Source organism: Plecotus auritus, assembly GCF_963455305.1.
Source record: "Plecotus auritus genome assembly, chromosome: 10".
In the NCBI taxonomy this organism is placed as follows: domain Eukaryota; kingdom Metazoa; phylum Chordata; class Mammalia; order Chiroptera; family Vespertilionidae; genus Plecotus; species Plecotus auritus.
The window spans coordinates 19,450,650-19,470,865 of record NC_137785.1 but is presented as its reverse complement, the minus strand read 5'-3'; the positions used below and the strand labels follow the sequence as shown (position 1 = coordinate 19,470,865).

General features: G+C 47.8%; 1 pseudogene across 1 annotated transcript; it reads right to left on the bottom strand.

Moving 5' to 3' along the window:
- Positions 1-14,590: 14,590 nt before the first annotated feature.
- LOC308235935 (dnaJ homolog subfamily C member 14-like) lies at positions 14,591-16,455 on the bottom strand (annotated as a pseudogene). Its single transcript has 2 exons — positions 16,435-16,455; positions 14,591-15,982 (listed from the first exon to the last, which is right to left on the bottom strand). The product of its transcript is annotated as a dnaJ homolog subfamily C member 14-like (transcript).
- Between the last annotated feature and the right edge of the window lie 3,761 nt (positions 16,456-20,216).

Below are 20,216 nucleotides of genomic sequence, written 5' to 3'. Positions count from 1 at the left end.
TGTGCAGTACAAGAAGGCATTTCCCCTTCTTATTAATAGTTAAGGTGAAATTAAAATTCCCATGAATAAGGGGGAGCTTATAATTCCTTGTACGAGCCCCTGTAATTCTTCTATCCTTCCAGTAAAGAAAATGAATGGTAAAGGGAAATTTGTACAAAATCTCAGAGCTAGAAATAAGCTAGTTATCCCCAGACATCCTGTCATTCCAAATCCACAAATCTTATTATGAACCATTGCTATGACTCCAATATTTTTCAGTAATAGATTATGTAGTGCCTTTTCAGCATTCCAGTAGAAAAAGACAGTCCATACCTCTGCTTTCACCTGGAAGATTAAAGATTACTTGGACAGTAACGCCCAGGGATTATATGAAGAGTCCTACCTATTGTCTTAGATACTAAAAGCTGATTGAAATTATGTTAAATTTTCTAGATATTCCACTCTAATTCTCCATGAGGGTGATTTGGTTTTATGCTCTAGTCTAGAAAATTACTAGACTCCCAAAAAGACACAATATCCCTATTACAACAGAGAGCTGTAAAGGCACATGGATACCAAAGAACAAGCTCTGATTCTGTTTACCCCAGTAAAATACTTTGCTTCTAATATTAAAGATGGGCTACTGATTAGCCGAGAAAGACTAAGAGGAATCCTATCTTTTCCTCTAACAAAAGCAACAAGAAAGCAGGTTAGAGGATTCCTGGGTTGGACTGAATATTGTCACAACTGGCTTCCAAATTTTTCATTAACGGCCCACCCTCGAGATGTCTTATTAAAATCAAAGTGACCTGATCCAATTTAGTGGAACTAAAAAGAGAAACAAACTGTAAAATCTCTAAAGAATTATCTAAAGCTTCCACTCTCAGACACATTATTCATAGAAATATTAACTAAAAAAATAAAGATTATATACCTATAGGTTGTTATAGTCAGCAACTAGACAAACTAGACAAAAGGGCCCCTCCCTCCATAACAGCCATTTCTGCTACAGACATCCTATGCAAACAAATTAACAAAAGATAGTTATGGTCTCTCTTTAGTTTATGTTCCTCATTCTATTAAATCTCCACTGAAGTCTCATCACATTCAACTCTTCTGGCAGCTGATTGGCTCCTGCCTTCTGCAATTAATTCCACTTAAGCTCAATGTAAGTCTTAACCCTGCCTCTTTGTTACTTTCTTTGCAAGATAAAGACCTCCACAATTATGTTTTGGTTATTGACCACATTCTTATTTCTAGAAATGGTTTATAGGAAATGATTTAATAATACTGAATGAATTGGTTTACAGATGTTAGAGGCAGAAATAGAATACTGGAGATTAGCTAAAATGATCTAAATATTTAAAAGCCTAAGCGACCATTACAACCCAATGACCAGAACGACCGGTTGCTATGATGCCCACTGACCACCAGAGGGAAGATGCTCAATGCAGGAACTGCCTTCTGGTGGTCAGTGTGCTCCCACAGCCAACCTCCCGCGGTCCCTCCCCCTCCCGCACCCCTCTCCCCCCAGCTACCCCTGTGCACGAATTCGTGCACCGTGCTGTTAGTAAGAAATATTAACCATTCTCTATTAACCATTATTGTTCTGTTCTGATTAAAGAAAGGATATTCTAACTTGGCTAGGAGTTTACCCAGGACCTGGGGGCTCACCTGGTAATGCAGCCCATCCTCTTCCTTTGAGAGTTGCCTATTATCATGGAAAAACTAACAAACTTGTGCAGAAACCAGAGGAGCAGCCCTTCACAAACCTTCAGTCCTTTGCCAATATTTGGGTAGCAACCCATTTGTTGAGGTATTTAAAAATAGATAAATTTTAAAAATTAATGTCCTTGATTTACAAATGCAGTCTTTACAGGGCCAAAGGTGTGGTTCCAGAAAATCAAAAGCCCTCCAAATCCTTTTACCTCCCCTATTCATCTCAAGAGTCTGGTAGATGTTAGGTCCACACCTAAAGGAGGCAGGCCAAGAGACATTGTGAGAGTTAAAAAATTTCATTACATTGTCTCACAGTGAGCTGAGAGCAATGTGTCGGTGTCAGCCCCAAGGGGGTGGTTAGGTTCTCTTATATAGGGTAGAAGTATGCAATATAGGGTCAGGGTGTGCGTGCATGAGTACTGAAAAGAATTAATAAATGCCCCCATGTGTGGATTTCAAACTTCTGGAGTACTACTGCCAGATGCCTCTAATAGGAAACTATTACTCTAGGCTTTGTTATGCACATTCTTGCACTCCATTATGCTCAGTTTGGGCACTAGCCCCTCCCTGGAATGTTATGTACATTCTTCGGCTCCATTATGCTCCTGGAAAACTTTTATCCCTCCCAGTGATTTTCCAGTTATTCTCATGGCAGGTTTCAGGATTAATGGTCTTCCGTTTCCAGTAAACAGCCTCACCCAGTTTCCAGTGAACGCCTACAACTGGCCCCCATATGCACTGGGTCCCACTGGTTACTCTGACTGACCTTTACAAGAAAAAAAAATATCCCGCTCCCCCTACTCTGTGCTCCTGATGCCGTTTTGGCCTCAGCCCTTCTGTTAGCAGATATTACAATTTATACTAATAATAGGGTAATGTGCTAATTACACCAGACATCTTTTGGATGTCCTTCCGGACAAAGCCATGGTAGTGGGGGCCGAGGCAGAGGTGGTTAGGGGTGATCAGGCCAGCAGGGGAGCAGTTAAGGGGCAATCAGGCCAGCAGGCAGAGGCCGTTAGGGATGATCAGGCAGGCAGGCAGGTGAGCGGTTAGGAGCCAGTGGTCCTGGATGGCAAGGGGGATGTCTGACTGCCTGTTTAGAACCGATCCCTCACAGGGATCGGGCCTAAACCAGCAGTTGGACATCCCCCAAGGGGTCCCGAATTGGGGAGGGTTCAGGTCAGGCTGAGAGACCCCCCCAACCTCCATGCACAGTTTCGTGCACGGGGCCTCTAGTCTATATAAAAGGCTAAGCGACCATCTGATCGGCTGGTAGGTATGATGTGCACTGACAACCAGGGGACAGATGCTCAATGCAGGAGCTGTCAAGCTACAAAGACTGGGCAGCGGCGGTCCTCGGGGGATGTCGGAGAGTTGGTTTTGGCCTGACCCCCGCAGGCCAGGCCGAGGGACCCCACCTGCTGGAGGCACCCTACTCACTCCACAGATATCCTTTGAGCCGCGGCATTGCCCCAGGTGCGGCCAGCCAGGGATAGACCACAGGTTGGCTCCAATGCATGTCCGGCTATTTCACTCAGTCCCACCCCACCAGCCACCTTCTAATTAATTTCTTTTTAATGTGCACTAAACCGTGCACTGGGCCACTAGTAAGTTTTTAATTCTTTACCCCTTTTGGCTGGTGGGTTCCCTTTGGCGACCCTAACATTTGGTGCTAAAACTTAGGAGGGTTCCACTGGAAGGGAAGCCATAACCCAGGCTTTGGTCACCCGAGTTTGGTACTCAGAGACCAGGAAGCAGCAGTGGCTCATCCTGGGCTTACCTCTGAAACCTACTCGGGTGACATGATTGCTGACCTCAGTTAGGCCTCCTTGCTTATGGACCTTCCCGAATCAGCCAAGGAGGACATTGGACTGGAAGCCTCGCCTTCCCATTGCTGACCCTGCACTCAACACCGGCTTATGTCATCTCCAGTAAGTAACAATTGGATCACCCTTCTGGATTTCTGATTTGCCATCTCAGACAAAAGACCTACTGCGAGGCCAGAAATCCTCTCCAGTCCGGCCTCAGCCTCTGGACCAGGTCCCATAGTCTTTCTTGTTGCAGGGACACCTGCCACGTGACTGTCCTCCTCCCTCCAAGACTGACTAGAGTCCCAGGGGTGGGCAAACTTTTTGACTCCAGGGCCACAATGGGTTCTTAAACTGGACCGGAGGGCCGGAACAAAAGCATGGATGGAGTGTTTGTGTGAACTAATATAAATTCAAAGTAAAGGAGCGGAGGGGAGAGCAAGAGAACCGGGTAGAACAGCCGGATCCGGCCCGCAGGCCGTAGTTTGCCCACGGCTGGACTAGACAGTGGGACACCCACCTTCTAGTCTTGCTCCCCAGTTTCCCCCTGTTGCGTACCTCCTCTTTCTAATTTACACCATGAGGAATTCTTTTTCTGTCCCAGCCCCTCCCCCCCCCAAAAAAAAAAACACCACTCTCTGGGATGTCTCCTTCGTCCTGTCCATGGAGATCCAGCCAAATAGCCTTATCCACTATATAAATTAGACAAGGACTCACACTGGCCTGAGAATGGGACTTTCCATTTTAATATTCTCCAGGACTTAAACAATTCCTGTCACCACAGTGGGAAATGGTCCAAGATCCCCTTATGTCCAAACCTTCTTCCTTCTCCGCTGTCACCCTTCTCACTGTCAGGACTGCACCACTGACCAAATTCTTCTTCATGCTAAACCTTCCTCGATGTAGTCCCTTCCTGATGAACCTTTCTTTGACCGAGCTGATCATGTAGTCCCAACACCTACTGCTCTCTCTTAACCATAGCACCATTCTCTCCTATAATCTCCTCTCTTCTCTGTCAGATAGAAAACCACAAGATTTGTCTCTTAAATAATTAGAAAAAATCTGAGAGTCAAACTTGAAAAAGAGAGAAATATTTTCATCCCCAACATCAACTCTGGCCTATAAAGGAATCTCTAAATTGTAGAGATTACAATTAAATTTGGTCTTCAATTAAATTTGTTTTGCTAATGCTTACAGCTCTCTTACCAAGATAGGAATTTAAGGAAAACTCTCCTCACAGTCCCTGCAAACTGCCTGCCTCTCAAGAAAGGCAGAACAGCTACTTTCCTCCATCCTCCACCCACTCTTTCCAGGGAGCAGCAGCTGTTTAACCCTTTCTTTGCAGGCACTTGCCTAACAGTCCTGCCACTAAAAGGGGTGGAGCTCATTATCACCCAAACCTTAGCATCTTATCTCTAAGGAAAGTAATACATTTTTTAAAAAAAGGAAAAAATAACATGAAAAAGAAATTATTTGGGTGCGTTAAGGGCCCAAAATTTTTGGAATACATTTTATCCAGTAGACTGCCTCAGGCATTAGAAAAAATGACAAAAGCTAGCCTTAGGACCCCAGGCCCCCACTGAGCAATTAACAGATGTAACTGTCAGTTTTTTTAAACACCTAAGACTGAGAAAGGGAAGGAAGCCCTCCTGTCCTCCAGCAGCCTGTTGGGCCCAGCACCTCACCCCTGGAGGCTGGCTGTGTGCTCTCTGGGCAGGGAGGATGCAAGGACAGGCAGGGAGGAGCCAAGGACCAGGCCTTGTCCAGGAGCTGGTGCAGGTAAATGCAGTCAGACTTGAAGGGTCAGCGGCCATTCCCACCGCACAAAGTACCAGCATCAGATCTGTCTGGTCTGAGCCTTGAAGTTCCTGATGAGTTGCTCCTTCTCGGCCCCCTCACTCACCCAGAATTTGCGGGGGATGATGTAGCTGGAATGGACACGGCACTGGAGACAGGTCCTAATGACATCCAGTGGGAAGTCCTGGTGGCTCTTGCTCAAGGGCTGTGCCCCCTCTGCCACAAGTTTAGCCACTGGAAGAGGGATTGTTCTGGGGACTGGAAGATGCCCAGGACCAGAGTCTACCCATACAATGGCCTTAAGCTGATGGGGCCCAACACTCCAGTCAGCCCCCTCTAAGAGCATCACCATTAAAGGGATGGAGCCCAAGGTAGCCCTCAATGTGACAGGTAGGAATTAAATGTTTCTGAAACACGGGCTGCTTACTCTCTTACCAAGGCCTCTTGCTTCCAAAGCCTTGTTTGATCACTGTGGTCAATACACATCCTCAACGCTACCCTTTCGTTCTACCCCTTTAACTGCAGCCTGGAGAATCTTACTTTTAGTCATGCCTTTCTGAAACTGCAGGGAGGAATACAGCCCCTCCCCTCATAAAGAAAGAATGTGGTGTTTTTGAATCCAAGCAGATGACAAGCATTAAGGCCTGCATCTCTCACCTCCCCCCAACCTCCTCCCCCCTACACACACCCACACACACAACTATTTCTGCATTCTAAACAAAAAGGCTGCTTATAAGGCAGTCAACTGTGACAAACGTAATGAAATCACTCAGGGCCCTGATGAAACCCAGCTCTCTTCCTTTCCCACCTCACAGAGGCCTTACAGAAAGTTACCACCTTGGGCCCCACCTCCCCAGAGGAAACCATTCTTCTGATTCCATCTTATATCCCAATCAGCCCCCAACATATGCCACAAACTTCAAAAAATATACACGGGTCCACAAATCCCTCCTAAACACCTCATTAACCTGGCCTTTAGAGTATTTAATAATAGAGACAAGGAAACCCAAATCCAAAAACAAAGGGGAGATCAGGCCAAGGCTGAGGCCCACAAAGAGGCCTTCCAGCTCCTAGCCACCGCTCTCACGAACCCCAAATGAAGTACCGGTCCTCCAACCAAGGGTAAGTCAAGGGCTAAGCCTCCTCCGGGCCATGCTTCAAATGCAGCAAGGATGGACCCTGGACCAAGTCCTGCCCAACCTGAGACCCCTGCCTGGGCCCTGCCCAAGGTGTGGAAGGGAAGGCCACTGGAAATCAGACTGTAGTGCGATCCCCCCAGTTCGCACCTTGGCCAGTCTAGCAAGTTTGGAGTACCCAGAAGCCTGAAGTTGCCAGGCCCTGACAAAACCCCACAGAGTTACCTCACTGGGTAATGACTGTGCTGGCAGGTAAGCCCGTCTCTTCTTTCATTCACACAGGGGCCAGTATTTTGCCATCTCCAAATTCACTGGGACCCTTGTCCCCTCCTCAGTCTTATTAGGGGTTGACAAACTAATCTCTCAGCCATTAGCCACCTCTCCTCTACACTGCATCTTACTAGACACCCCCTTTCTCCACTCTTTTCTCACTCTATGTAGGTGCCTGACCAGGGCTGCCACTCATCCCCTCATAAAGCCCAATTGTCCCAAACCACAGTCAGCTACCTCGGTTTCACTCTCACCCCACAAAGCTGAGCCATTACCTTGGACCATAAATGCCTTATGCTATCTCCTCCTCTAAACAAGAAATACTCTCCTTTCTTGGGCTCACTAGGTTCTTTCACCTCTGGGTTCCCAACTTCAGTCTTCTCCCAAAGCCCTTCTATGACACAGTGAAGGGACCCCCTCACTGAACTTTTAGATCCCAAGGCCAGCATTTTCACCCCCTTTAATGCTCTTCCTGGCACTCATCTTTGGTCTGTGCATCCTAAGAGCTCTCTTCTTCCTCCAAAACCGCATTCAGGCAATTACCAATAGATCCATAGGGGCAATGATGCTATTCCAGATGTACACTAGACATCATCCCCTCCCTCAAACACCAACTAATTAGGGACATCTCTACACTCCACCTAAGCACGAAGAAGCTACGGAAGAATGAGACTGGCATCCCTCATCAACCCCAGCTTGCAGGAACCCCACCTTACAGGAAAAAAAGAAGAAAAAAAAAGGCTGGAATGTTAGGCACATTCTTACACTCCATTATGCTCTGCTTGAGTCCCTCGCCCCTTCCTAGAATGTTGGGCACATTCTTGCACTCCATTACGTACCCTCTGATGGCTCTTTCCCCTCCTGGTGATTTTTCTGTTATTCTCATTGCAGGTTTCATGATTAATGGCCTTTGCTTTTCCCGTTATTCTCATTGTAGTTTTCATGATTAACAGCCTTCGGTTTCCAGTAAACCATCTCACCCAGTTTCCAGTAACCAGCTACACCTGCACCCCACCTGCACCTGGTCCCCCCGGTTACTCTGACCTTTAGAAGAGACAAAAATAACCCGTTCCCCCTACTCTGTGCTGCTGATGCTGTTTTGGTGTCAGCCCTATTGCTAGCAAATGTTATAATAAATTTATCGTTTTTTACCCATTTGGCCTCATGCGTTCCTCCTTCAGCAACCCTAACAGGTTTGTCCAGTGTCACCGACAGAATACCTGTTACTGCAAAGAATCTCCTCTTTGAATTCAGCTCTGAATCTTTGTAAGTTCCTTCCTAGAGCAGACTGAAATTTCCAGAACATTAATTGTAATATTACTATATGTATATAAACATAGTTATTATTATTAACTAGAGGCCCGGTGCACGAAATTTGTGTGCTGGGGGGGGGGGGCGCGGGGGAAGGAGGGTGTCCCTCAACCCAGCCTGCACCCTCTCCAATCTGGGAGCCCTCGAGTGATGTTCCACTGCCCGTTTAGGCCCGATTCTGGTGGGATCAGGCCTAAATCGGCAGTCGGACATCCCTCTCACAATCCAGGACTTCTGGCTCCCAACCACTCACCTGCCTGCCTGATTGTTCCTAACCGCTTCTGCCTGCCAGCCTGATCACCCCCTAACCACTCCCCTGCCAGCCTGATCGACGCCCAACTGCTCCTCTGCTGGCCCGATTGCTCTTCACTGCCCTCCCCTGCCGGCCTAGTCACCCCTAACTGCCCTCCCCTGCTGGCCTGGTCACCGCTAACTGCCCTCCCCTGCTGGCCTGGTCACCCCCAACTACCCTCCCCTGCAGTCCTGGTCCCCCCAACTGCCCTCTCTGCAGGCCTGGTCCCCCCCAAGTGCCCTCCCCTGCAGGCCTGATTGCCCCCAACTGCCTTCCCTTGAAGGCCTGGTCCCCCCCAACTGCCCTCCCCTGCTAGCCTGATCGCCCACAACTGCCCTCCCTTGTCGACCATCTTGTGGCGGCCATCTGGTGTCCACGTGGGGGCAGCCATCTTTGACCACATGGGGGCAGCCATCTTGTGTGTTGGAATGACAGTCAATTTGCATATTACTCTTTTATTAGATAGGCTTTTTATTTGGCAAAGATTCCCATGTAATGTTTCAGGCATCTTTTGAAATTTAAACTTTGGGAAGTTTGTCAAATATACTTACTGAAAAGATGATATTATAAATCTTTTGTAAATTTAGGTAAAAACAATGTATAGCCATATGGTAATAACTTTAAAAGATATTAATTATACTTAAACCAGTTTTAATAGTAAATATTTTGTCTGGAACATTGAATCTTATTTAATTTTTTGTAGGCCAACAAGATATTATATCCTAGAGGATTTGAACATGGCCACCAGCAGGACAGTGGTGAGGAAGAGAGTGTGAGTGAGTAAAGAAGTGAGAGGGGACTGTGTGGACATGTGTGGTATATGTGCAGAGGTCCACTGATCCCGGCAGGCCAGGCCGAGGTACCCCATCGGCGCACAAATCCGTGCACAGGGCCTCTAGTTTTAAATAATAGCCTTGCTGGGTAGAGTAGTCTTTGCTTTAGGTTTTGCTTGTCATCACTTTGACTATATCATGCCAATCCCTTCTGGCCTGAAATGTTTCTGTCGAGAAATCAGCTGATAGTCTGCCTTTGTCTTGCTGCTTTTAAGGTCCTTTCTTTGTGTTTAACATTGGACATTTTAATTATGAGATGTCTTGGTGTGGGCCTCTTTGAGTGCCTCAGCTTGGGACTTTCTGAACTTCCTGGATTTGAATATCTATTTCCTTTGCCAGGTTAAGGAAGTTTTCAGTCATTATTTCTTCGAATGGGTTCTCAATCCCTTGTGCTCTCTCTTTTCTTTCTGGTACCCCAATGATGTGAATGGTGTTATACCTGATGATGTCTCAGAGGTCCCTTAAACTATCCTCATTATTTTTTATTCTCTTTTCTTTTTTGTGTCTGATTGGGTATTTTGCGCTAACTTGTCTTCCAAATCAGTGATCTGATCCTCTGTTTCATCATATCTGCTATTAATTCCTTCTAGTGTAGTCTCCATTTCAGTTATTGTATTTGTTTCTGACTGGTTCTTTTTTATGTTTCCTTTCTCCTTGTTGAAGTTCTCACTAAGTTCCTTGCATATCCTTATAACATTGTTTTGAATTCTGTGTCTGGTAGCTTGCTAGCCTCCATTTTGTTTAGTTTTTCTAGAGATCTCTCCTGTTCTTTCATTCGGAACATGTTTCTTTGTCTCCTCATTTTGGCTGCCTGTCTGTGTTTGTTTCTATGCATTGGGTAAATCTGCTATATCTACCAGTATTAACAGGGTGGCTTTATGTAGTAGGTGTCCAGTGGGTCCAAGAGGCACCGTCTCCTTGATCATCTGAACTAGGTGCTGCAGAGTGTCCTTTGTGTGTGTAGTGTGTGCTCTCCAATTGTAAGCAAGCCTTAATCACAGTGGGTGGGATTGACATCAATGGGTGGGATTGACATTCAAGTTGACTGGCTGTGAAGATTGTCCATGACCACAGCATACAAACTGCTCTGTGGGGGATGACCCCCAGAGTTGGCTTTGTCCCTGTTGGCTCTGGTGCCTACTAAGACCACCCTTTCTATGTGCCACTTGTGGTATGAATGTGTTGGTTTTAGGGCCTTGTGCAAGGGCTCTAGTGCAGGCCAATGTCAGCCACTGCCGGTGACTGGCCCAGGCTACCTGGTAGGGGCTACAAAGTGATCCATAGTTGCTACCTGCCCGAACTGGAACTGGAGGAATGTGTGAGAGGCCATGCCACAATCTTAGCCTGGTTGCCACCAGCACCGGGACTGGAGCAACTCAGAAAATGGCACAGGGCACCCCAAGTCCTGCTGCCACCTGTTGACTGCCTGTAGACTCAGCCGGTGAAAGAGGCTCAAGAAGTACAGTAATTGGGTGAAGCAGATTTTCAGGGAGCCATCAGGTGGAGACAGTGGAGTTTACCAGGCTAATTCATCTTTAGATTTGGAAGATGGTATCTACCTGCCTGCTGTGTAGTAGATGGGCTCAACGTAAGGACAATGGTAGCTGTCCCTACAGCCCTCACCTTGAAGACACAGAACTCAGTTTCTTCCTATATGTCTCTGGCATCCTCCACCTCCACGCCACCGTCCCTTCACTGCAGCCCAGTGTGAATGCCTATAAGTGACTGAGTCTGTGCACAGGCCCATTAAGAGGACTCCTGGATTTCTGGCAGCCTCCCATTTAACGTAGCCAGATAGAATCCCCCACTGATTTGCACAATTAGATATTGTGGGAGCTCCTCTTTCTGGCACTGGTGCTCCACACTGGCGAGCCCCATGTGGAGCTCAGACCCCTCACTCCTCCAGGGTGACCTCTGCAGCTCATATATCCCTCCCAATTTTCCATAACCTCACATGCGTGGGGCCAGCACGTGTGTGTCACCACCGCCCCCCCCGCCCCGAATCTCAACATGGGTTCTTCTTTATATTCTTAGTTATAGGATTTCTGTTCAGCTATTCTTCAGATGGTCCTCTAGGTTGATTGTCCAATAATTTAGTTGTCATTGTGATGTGGTCATGGGAGGAGGTGAGCACAGTGTTTACCGACTCCACCATCTTGGTCAGAATCACCACGCTCCCAGTCTAATATCCTATTTCTTGGGTGAAGTGGTATGTTTTGGAGGTTCATTAAGTCACTCCATATCCAATATTTTTATTACATATAATCTTTTGTACATAGGAAATATGTCCCATCTCTGATATCATGATTGGGGCCATCCATTTGGAACAACTAAGGATACCACCATTGTGGACTTTCCAATTCCTTTTGAAGGTTATTGATGCCCTCAGCACCTTGGCTAGTGTGATTAAGGGAAATATGTCTTGTCCCACCAAGGCCTCAGCTCAGCCCTCTAAAATTTTCAACTAGGAAAAACTGGTCAGAGGCACAGGATTTGTGAAGCCCACTGATAAAAACTTGCCCACAAAACCTTCCCTCTGTTACCTAACAGCCTCTTGCCACAGGATCCCAGGTCTTCACTCAGATCTAGTGCACTTACCATGACCTTTTTGGCCTCTCAACCCCCTTCCAAAACCTGTCCATAGTAATTAAAGTCTCCATGCCAGTGCCACTTCTGAGGCCAATTGCAGGCACCTGTGCTTCAGATCTCGCCCAAACTATTAAGAAAGGGGGCTCTGGGTCCCCAGGTAGGTAAGCCTGTTTCGTCACCTTTATAGTGGAATTAGAGAAGTGACAATATCTATTTAATAAGGTTGTAGTCAGAAAGATTCAAGTAAAGCACAGAAAATATTTAACCTGAAGTACTAGTAAAAGTACCCTTGATGCTGGCTTCCCCACAACATAAGACTGTGGAATGAATTAAACTGAGATCACACAAAAACATGGTCCAGTGCAGAGACGCTCCCTTTTCTATTCCCTATGACAATGTACACGTGTGCAAGCATGCATGTGCGCACACACTCACACACACACACAAACACACACACACACACACACACACATACACACAATTTGAAGGCATCGAATGGCAAGATTGTTCTATAATTTAGTTGTATCTGCTGTCCCTTTTATGGCCAGAGAGAGGAATTACACTAGCATTCTTCCTTTTTCTCCTTATTTACCAATTTACAAAAGAAAACAACTACTGGGCAGAGGAAAGTAGCTCAGGTCTTCAAATGTTTCAAAATTACCTCAGCAGGAAAAGTGATCTGCAGGGGAGGTAAGAGGGATTCATCTGGGGTCAAAAAAATTTAACCTCTAAAACCAGTTTCTTCCTTGCAAAATAGTCTTGTGAGGATTTAAATGAGATCCTAATACTAGCACTGCAAGGGACACATACCAAGTAGACAATAAGGGATCATGTTCTTAAATCACCCTGATGAGATTCAGCTCTAATTCATAAGGTGCCTTACTTTAAAGGGGAGGAAGCTGAGGCCCAGGAAAGCAGAGAGATTTGGCCAGGGTTTCTCAGTCAGTGGCTGAACCCAGGCTAGCACTCAAGTCCCCACAGGAAGTGGGAGGAGAAAAAGAGTATTTGGGTTCCCCTGGTTGCTGAGCATGACAGTCACTTTGCCAGTGATCCTCCTGCCTCCACCCGCTGCTCCTGCTCACTTCACCATGATCACTGCCCACTGCCCGCCCCAGCTCTCCACCTCCCTGGACGTGTTTGGCCCTCCTCACACCTTCCACACCTCCATAATCCTCATGGACCACAGGACAAAGCAAAAAGGCAACTCTGTGACCTTATTTGGTTATGTGAAAGGGTCTGGGTGTTTGTCTGGTCCAGTTAAAAAGTCCTTAAAGGCGAGCAGAAGGCCTGAGAGGATGCCCCAAGCAGGACCCCGACTGGAGGGCTCTGCACCAGCAATCTGGGCCTTCTGTAAGATGTTGAGGACCTCAGTCACTCTGAGGGTCCCAATATGGCGAAAATCTGCTAAAAGTTTGTGACACTCATGGGCACAGCCCATGAGGAGGAAGGTGGTATTGAGAAGCCCTGCAAGGAAGAGAGGGAGGAGTCAGGGACACTTACATAACTCAGATACCCTGCCCCTCCTTCCAGACACCCCTCACAAACCAGGACACCTGCTCTCCCGTCAAAGACTTGGAGACCGGGCACCTTACTTCTGCAAATTCATGTGCCTGATGCATGCAACCCCAATCCCCCTCTCCAGATCCCACCAGCCATATAGCATCTGGCATCGAATACACATTTTGTTGTTGTTGTTAATCCTCAGCCAAGGATATTTTTCCATTGATTTTTAGGTACCCTGGTAGGGAGGAGGGGAGACACTGAGAGAAAAACATCCATTTAACAGAGACACATCAATTGATTGTCTACTAAACGAGGGCTGGGAATAGAGCCTGCGACCCAGGTATGCACCTTTGATCAGAATCGAACCTTGCACCTTTCAGTCCTCGAGCCAATGCTCTATCCATTCAGCCAAACCGGCTGGGACTAAAGTAGGCACAATATAAGGCCTCTCTCCTCTCAGCTTTCTGAATTTTTAAGGTGGAACTGTAACACTCAGGGACACTGTAGGGGCAATATGGCAGGTTATGTGGAAAAACACAACCCCCAGCAGTCTTTTTTTTTCTTCTTTTTTTTTTGCCAGTTAAATATTTATAGAGAGATAATCAATCCCCTGTCTTTAAAGAGTTAAGTACATACAAATATGAACAAACTTACGAAAATACCAACCCTTGGATCATAAGGGGGTTGCCAGGAGCCCCTTTACCCTTCCCCCTCACCCAAGGGCAGAGGGCATGAGTCTGATTTTTAAAATTATTAGTTTGGCCATCCCTGCAGCAACAAGCATGAAGTTGGGCAGTTACCCACAAGGTGGCAGTCAGTGGAAAAATTCAGAGTTCCCACTCTCTGAACTCTATCTCCTATAATTAAGGTTACATGTTTTCTTATTCTGTCTTTTAACTAGTATATTGGGCTAACTAGTGTATTCAGGAGGGTCAAGAAATAAGATAGACTCATAGTTTAAAAAGAGGGGAATGTTGAGGATCTCAGTCACTCTGATCCTCAACATCTTACAGAAGATGTTGCTGTAGAAGCAAAAGACAAGACAAAGACATACAGACCCTAGTTCCCACACTCCTCTGGGAGTTATTGTCCAGCCCAGGTCCAGGCCCTAGGCGTAGGCCCTTTGCTCTAGCCACCCCCTATTTCTTTGGTATTGTCAGAAGACAAGATTCTGTTCCCAGGTACTGGTGGAGGAGGGAGAGTGGTTCTGGGACTTCCTACTGAATGAACAATTTGAGCTTAAAAGTTGCCCTTTTTAAAATATTTAAAAATAAACAAATCAAACTCCATCCTGTGCTGTACACAGCCCTTTGGACTCCCTGACACTGATTTGAGGAAAGAAGAAAACAAGTGTCAACGTTGGAAGGGCCTCCTCACTTTCTTCCGCCTCTTGCGTTTGGCTTCTCCCTTGAGTGCTGTGCTGTTGGGCTTCGAAGCTGCAGTGGCCCAGAGCCAGAATGAGGAGCTGCAAACAAGTTCCCGTTGGACCTGTGTCCTGGGGGTACTTGGAAGATCCGGCTCAAGAAACCCTGAAGGTCAGTAGGAGGGGCATCTTGAGTGGCTCTCTGTCGCCCATGGGTGCCTGGTGTCCGAGAACCAAATGAGATGTGATAGGGGGCTCTATGAGTATCTGGGGAGATTCCCACTTGCTGACATTGAGCCCACTCTGTGATGTCATACAACTTTCCATCCATCAGTGCAAAGTAGGTGGTCTTGAGCCCCAACATCCTTTATTCTGCCCCAAAGTCTCCTTCTTCAGTAGGATGCAGTCTATTACACTCGGCACAGTATCTGGCACTCTTAGGTTCCAGGTCCATTTCAAACCTCCTATGCTTTCCCTGGCATCAGCTGCACATCATATTATTCATTGGCTCTTTGAGGTCATCCTGCAGCTTGGACAGAAACTCATTCACTGACCAGCTCAACTCATTCTCTACCATTCGTTTCATCTCATATTCCTTCTGCCTTTCAGGATTGCTGACAATGTCCCAAGCTACCCGCAAAACCTTGAAGGCCTCCTCAGCTCGGACATGATGATTTTTGTCAGGGTGAACCATCACTGCCAATTGCCTATTGCCTATATGCCTTCTTCATTTCAACATCTGATGCTGTGGCTTCAACGCCTGACACATAGAAAGGGTTTAGCTCATCTTCAGAAACCCCAGCCATGGTCAACAGTTGAGTCACATCCTCTTCAGGCTGGCAGTAGCGACCACTAGCTACAGGTGCATTCTCTTTTCTGTTAGTCCTCTGTTTGACCCAAGGCAACTCCAGCCAACCCCATTGAACCATTCTTACCATCTGCTGCCCATGGCCTGCTATCTCTCAGCACAATCAGACAATGCTGCAAGGTGGGAAGATCCAGCCAAGAGAAGAGCCAGGTGGCTTTACCCCTCCAGCTTAACTGTCACCCCGTCTCACAAGAAACTACCAGACCAACTGCAGACAGCCCAACAAGAGGTCCTGGGCCAGGAGGAGCAAAGCACCCAGTAGCCTAAGAAAACGGGTGATAGCCCTGCCCCATAGCAAAATCCCTGGTTCAGAAAAAAACATTACCGGGGCCCAGGCATCCAATCACCCTGCTCAGACTCCTGCCCAGATTCAAAAAAGGTCCAAACCACTGCCTTTCAGCTGCCTGCATGCATAGATGAGATGGCCACAAGTTTCCACATACTCTCCCACCAAATCCAGCAGTTTGATCAGCCACCAGAAGCCTGCTTGTCAGAGCTGACACAGTTCTGCTCCCTATAATCCCAAGCCTCTGTGCTTATCTGCTTGACTTCATTTCCAGCCCAGCCGATGTCGATCAGGCAACCTGGGATCCCTGCATCCACCCTCCCAAGTATCATCCTTGGCTGAAACACGGTGCTGCTGTCTCTGCTTTCTCTGGGGTGGAGGTTTCTTTCCACTGGGAACATGTGAAAAATCACTGGGGAACTTGGGTTCCTCATCATCATATTCCTCTTCCAACACTACATGTTCCCCTAAAGCTGGAGAGGTACAAAGGGGGTGAAAGATGTTAAAAGAGCTGTCTCCTCCCCCAGAGTAAGGCTCTTCAGGACTCCAGGGGTTCCCTGGCTGTTGCAAGCAGATGGAATGGAAAGAAAAGGAGGGTTTTTTTTATCCTTCTGGTGCCCAGCCTCATTCTCTCTTGAGAGTTCCTGGTCCACTCCTAACTCCTTCTGAAGATGCCTCACTCTGATCTGGGTCCTCTCCATTTCTAGGGTGTCCTAGACCTGTTGGGGGCCATGGCCTACATCTGACCAGTGGGCCGTGTTTGGGGACTATGTAGACTTAGGACTAAAGTGCTTTGTGAGGCAGTGGATACCATTAGGAGCAGGCCTAGCTGACTCCCAGAGTCCTGAGGATGAAAGTATTTCAGGGTCCACAGAGGGCCCTAAAATCCCAAAGGAGGCACCACCACTGTGGTGGGCTCCACACTACCCTCTTTCTCCAGGGTGCTTTGGGCCAGGACCCCCTGGCTTCCTGAAGATTTTAGGTCACAGCCATGATGGTAAGTTCTGATGCCAAAGAGGGGCGGTAACTCCTTTCCCTCGAGCTGCTGGGCACAGAGCCAGGGGAGCTAATAGAGCAGCTCCCTGGCTCTCCCCAGCAGTATTTAGCAACCCCCTACTCTTTCCACAGCCATCAAACACATAGGCTCTGGATATAAAATCATTGCTGGCTTACTCTTCCCTGAGACTTTGCTGCCTCAGGCCATGGGTGTCTGCAGAACAAAGGCTGAAGCATTAGTCCTTCAGAGTAGTGGGAGTCCCAGGGAGGGGAGCAAGTGTTCAGGAGAGACTGAGGACTTCAACATGGGGATGGAGTGGGGAGTGGGGGGTGCAGGTCCACCCTAGGAGGACAGAGTCACTGGAGCTGGAGGATAGGGTTGGGGAGGAAGAGGAAGCAATTCTTCCAGACCTGCATGTGGTCTTGATAGGCAGGATTGCTTTTGGGAAGAAAGAATAAGATTCTTGAAGACTCAGATGAGTACCCTTGATTCTGGGAACAAACATTTGATTTGGGAAGTCCATAGTGGAGTGTGCACTTGCTCATACGGGGAGAAAAGACAGCAAAGCACTTAAAGAAAAATGGAAGAAAACAGAACATGGGTTGGAGTGGGAGTGGCAGACATGGTGTGGAGGGGGAATGGAACCTTAAAAGAGGTAGCCAAACAAATGTGGGGGCACTTGTGACTAGAGGCTTAGGAGTCTGAGGTTTAGGACTTGTTGGCCTCAGAAGAAGGGGGATGGGACACTGGGAGTGGTGTGAGAGGGAGACTAGCAGCCATTGGGGACTGGGAGTCAGGAGAGCAAGCGGGGTGAGATGGTTTGAGGAATTTTAAGGCAGGCTGAAGGCTGGAGAAAAGGCAGGAGGAGATTCTAAGGAGGAAGAAAGTTGGAGTATCCTGTGTCAGATCTGAGGAGGGTTACAAATTTCCAGGAACTTTAGCCTGGGGGGAGGGTGGGAAAGGTGGGCAGGTGGAAGATGGGGGTAGCACAGAAGCAAGAGTCCAGGGATCCATCTCGGTTTCTAGATTGAGGGCCAAGTTTTTCAGGGCTCTGACTAGGGTGAGATTGGTGCTGCTCCTTCCTCGACGCCAGTCTGGGTCCCCTAATTTCCACTTCACCAGGAAACACCATAGAAATGCAAAATGTCCCCTTCCCAGGACCCCAAGGCTTCTGATCCTGAGGCTGCAATTGGGAGCAAATGCACAGGAAGGCGGCACTGAATGAAGGCTGAGGAGCAGCCTGGCAGTGGGTGTTGGGGTGCTTGATGGAAGGGGATAGAGAGGCAGGGTTTCCTTGGAGCTTGCAGAGCCCACAGGAGTGACTCAGGTTGGGGACCAGGACCTTAGATGGCTGCGGTAGACTGGAGGCAGGGTCCTCTTCTGGGGTCAGACCTACTTGCTCACATACAGTTCATCTGACATAAAGGACCTCCACAGTGTAATGTGCTCTTCACTTGTCCTCTGAGCATGCCCGTTACTGCCTTATTTTCCCAAAAGGGCTGGTTGTAGGCTGAACCAACTAGGATTGAACAGTTGTATATTCAAAGGAACATGCACAGATCAGTCCACTTTTCAAGACTTTTCCCCACCGGGAGCATGTAGCTCACGGCTCCTCCAGCCACCTGAGGATGTGCTGACAATACTTTAAGAACAAGAGGATCCAGGCTTCTTGGCACCAGTGACCAAAAAGATGCCATCTGGAAGCCTTTAGAAGGTTTCTCTGCACCCTATGTATTCCTTCACTGTACCCCTAGGGTTTCATTTCTACTCTGATCCCTTTCCATGTCCCTCCCTCAGTCAGAGATTATCTCTTCAAACCACCCACAGTGTGGACTCAGCCTCCCTGGAGGTTCTCCTATGAGGCAGGTGGCCAGCCAAGCCACTCAGGACTCTTAAGTCCACCACTGTGGCCTCTGGCCCTGCCCTCCCCCACCCTTACCACTTCTCTAATCCTGGATCCAGGCTCAAGTGCCTGGGCTGGCAGCTGTTCTCCCCCAAAGAGATGCCCTTCCCACCCGCTCTGATCCAGTGTGCTTTCTCCATCCAGCCCAGCTGCCCCCCAGGGTCCAGAGCAACGACTTCAACACAGAAATAATCCAGACAATGTTTTGGGTTTAAAGAAATGTATTCAATTTTTATGCTTTTATATCTTCCTCCATCTGCCCTATTGGATGGTATGTAAGCAGATTGTTGTGGAAGTAACTTTGGAATTAGTGGGAGAACCAAGATGGCAGCATAGGTAAGCGCCTGTACTTGCTGCCTCTCACAACCACATCAATACCACAACTAAATGGCAGAACAACTACCACCCAGAACCGCGGGAAAGCTGGTTGAGTGGAAGTTCCACAACTAGAGAGGTGAAGAAGGTGCATTGAGACTGGTAAGAGGTGCAGAGGCAGGGAAAGTGCTGGCACCTGAATGTGTTGCTCTTTTAATTGGGAGGGAGATACAAGCTCCCACTTGCTCTGAACTCCAGTTCCAGGCGAGACTCTGGGGGACCCAGGCACATACGGTGAGAAACTGGACTGTCTGGCATCAGGACAGGAACACAAGGGTGGCTTTCTCTTAGAGGTGCTCTCAGCGATTATTGTTCCTGCACATGAGCACGGAACATGGAGCACCAGGACTTCTCAGGTTCAGGGCTGACTGGCAGCCATTGCTGTTTCCCGCACCCTGGTGATTCCCAGAGACCCCACCCCACCAAAGCTGTGTGCAACACTTTTGCATGTGAATGGCCTGTTCTTTCACCTAAAACCTGTCAAACTGCACCTGGGTCAGTGAGCCCCAGAGCTTCCAAAAGAAAGCCCAAGGCCCTGCTGGCCTTGCTTCACAGCTGGGCCAAGTCTGGGCACTTCCAAACCTCATATAAAGAAGAGGAATCTGCAGATGTCTCTTTACTTCCTGCTGGGCGGCCCCAGACAGTGGCTGACCTCGCACCTCCTTGGAGATCCAAGAGCCAGTGTACCCAGTGGTCAGAGTGAGAACATACCGGATTACAACTCTTCACATCCATAAGAGACACACTCAAGAGGCAGACTGAGTGACCACCAAAGCCGCACTGAAGCAAGTCCTGCCCCATAAGGGTGTCTCCTGTGCAACAGATCTTCCAGTGTAGACACAGCTGGTCATCACAGCCAGTTGGCTTGGAGGTCAATTCCTCCCAGTGATACCAACAGCAATCAAGGGTTAACTACAATAAGACTGTGCAGACAGCTCACAAAGGGGTGCACCAAGAGCATCCACCTCAGGTGACTGAGGAGGCTGAGCCACTGGGCCCTATAGGACACCAACCACACAAGGCCACTCTATCAACTCAAGGAGACTTAGCAGCTACCCAGTACATAGAAACAAACACAGGGAAGCAGCCCAAATGCGGAGACAAAGAAACAAGTCACAAATGAAAGAAATGGATGAAAGCAAAGTACTGGATATAGAGTTCAAAACCACAGTTATAAGGTTACTCAA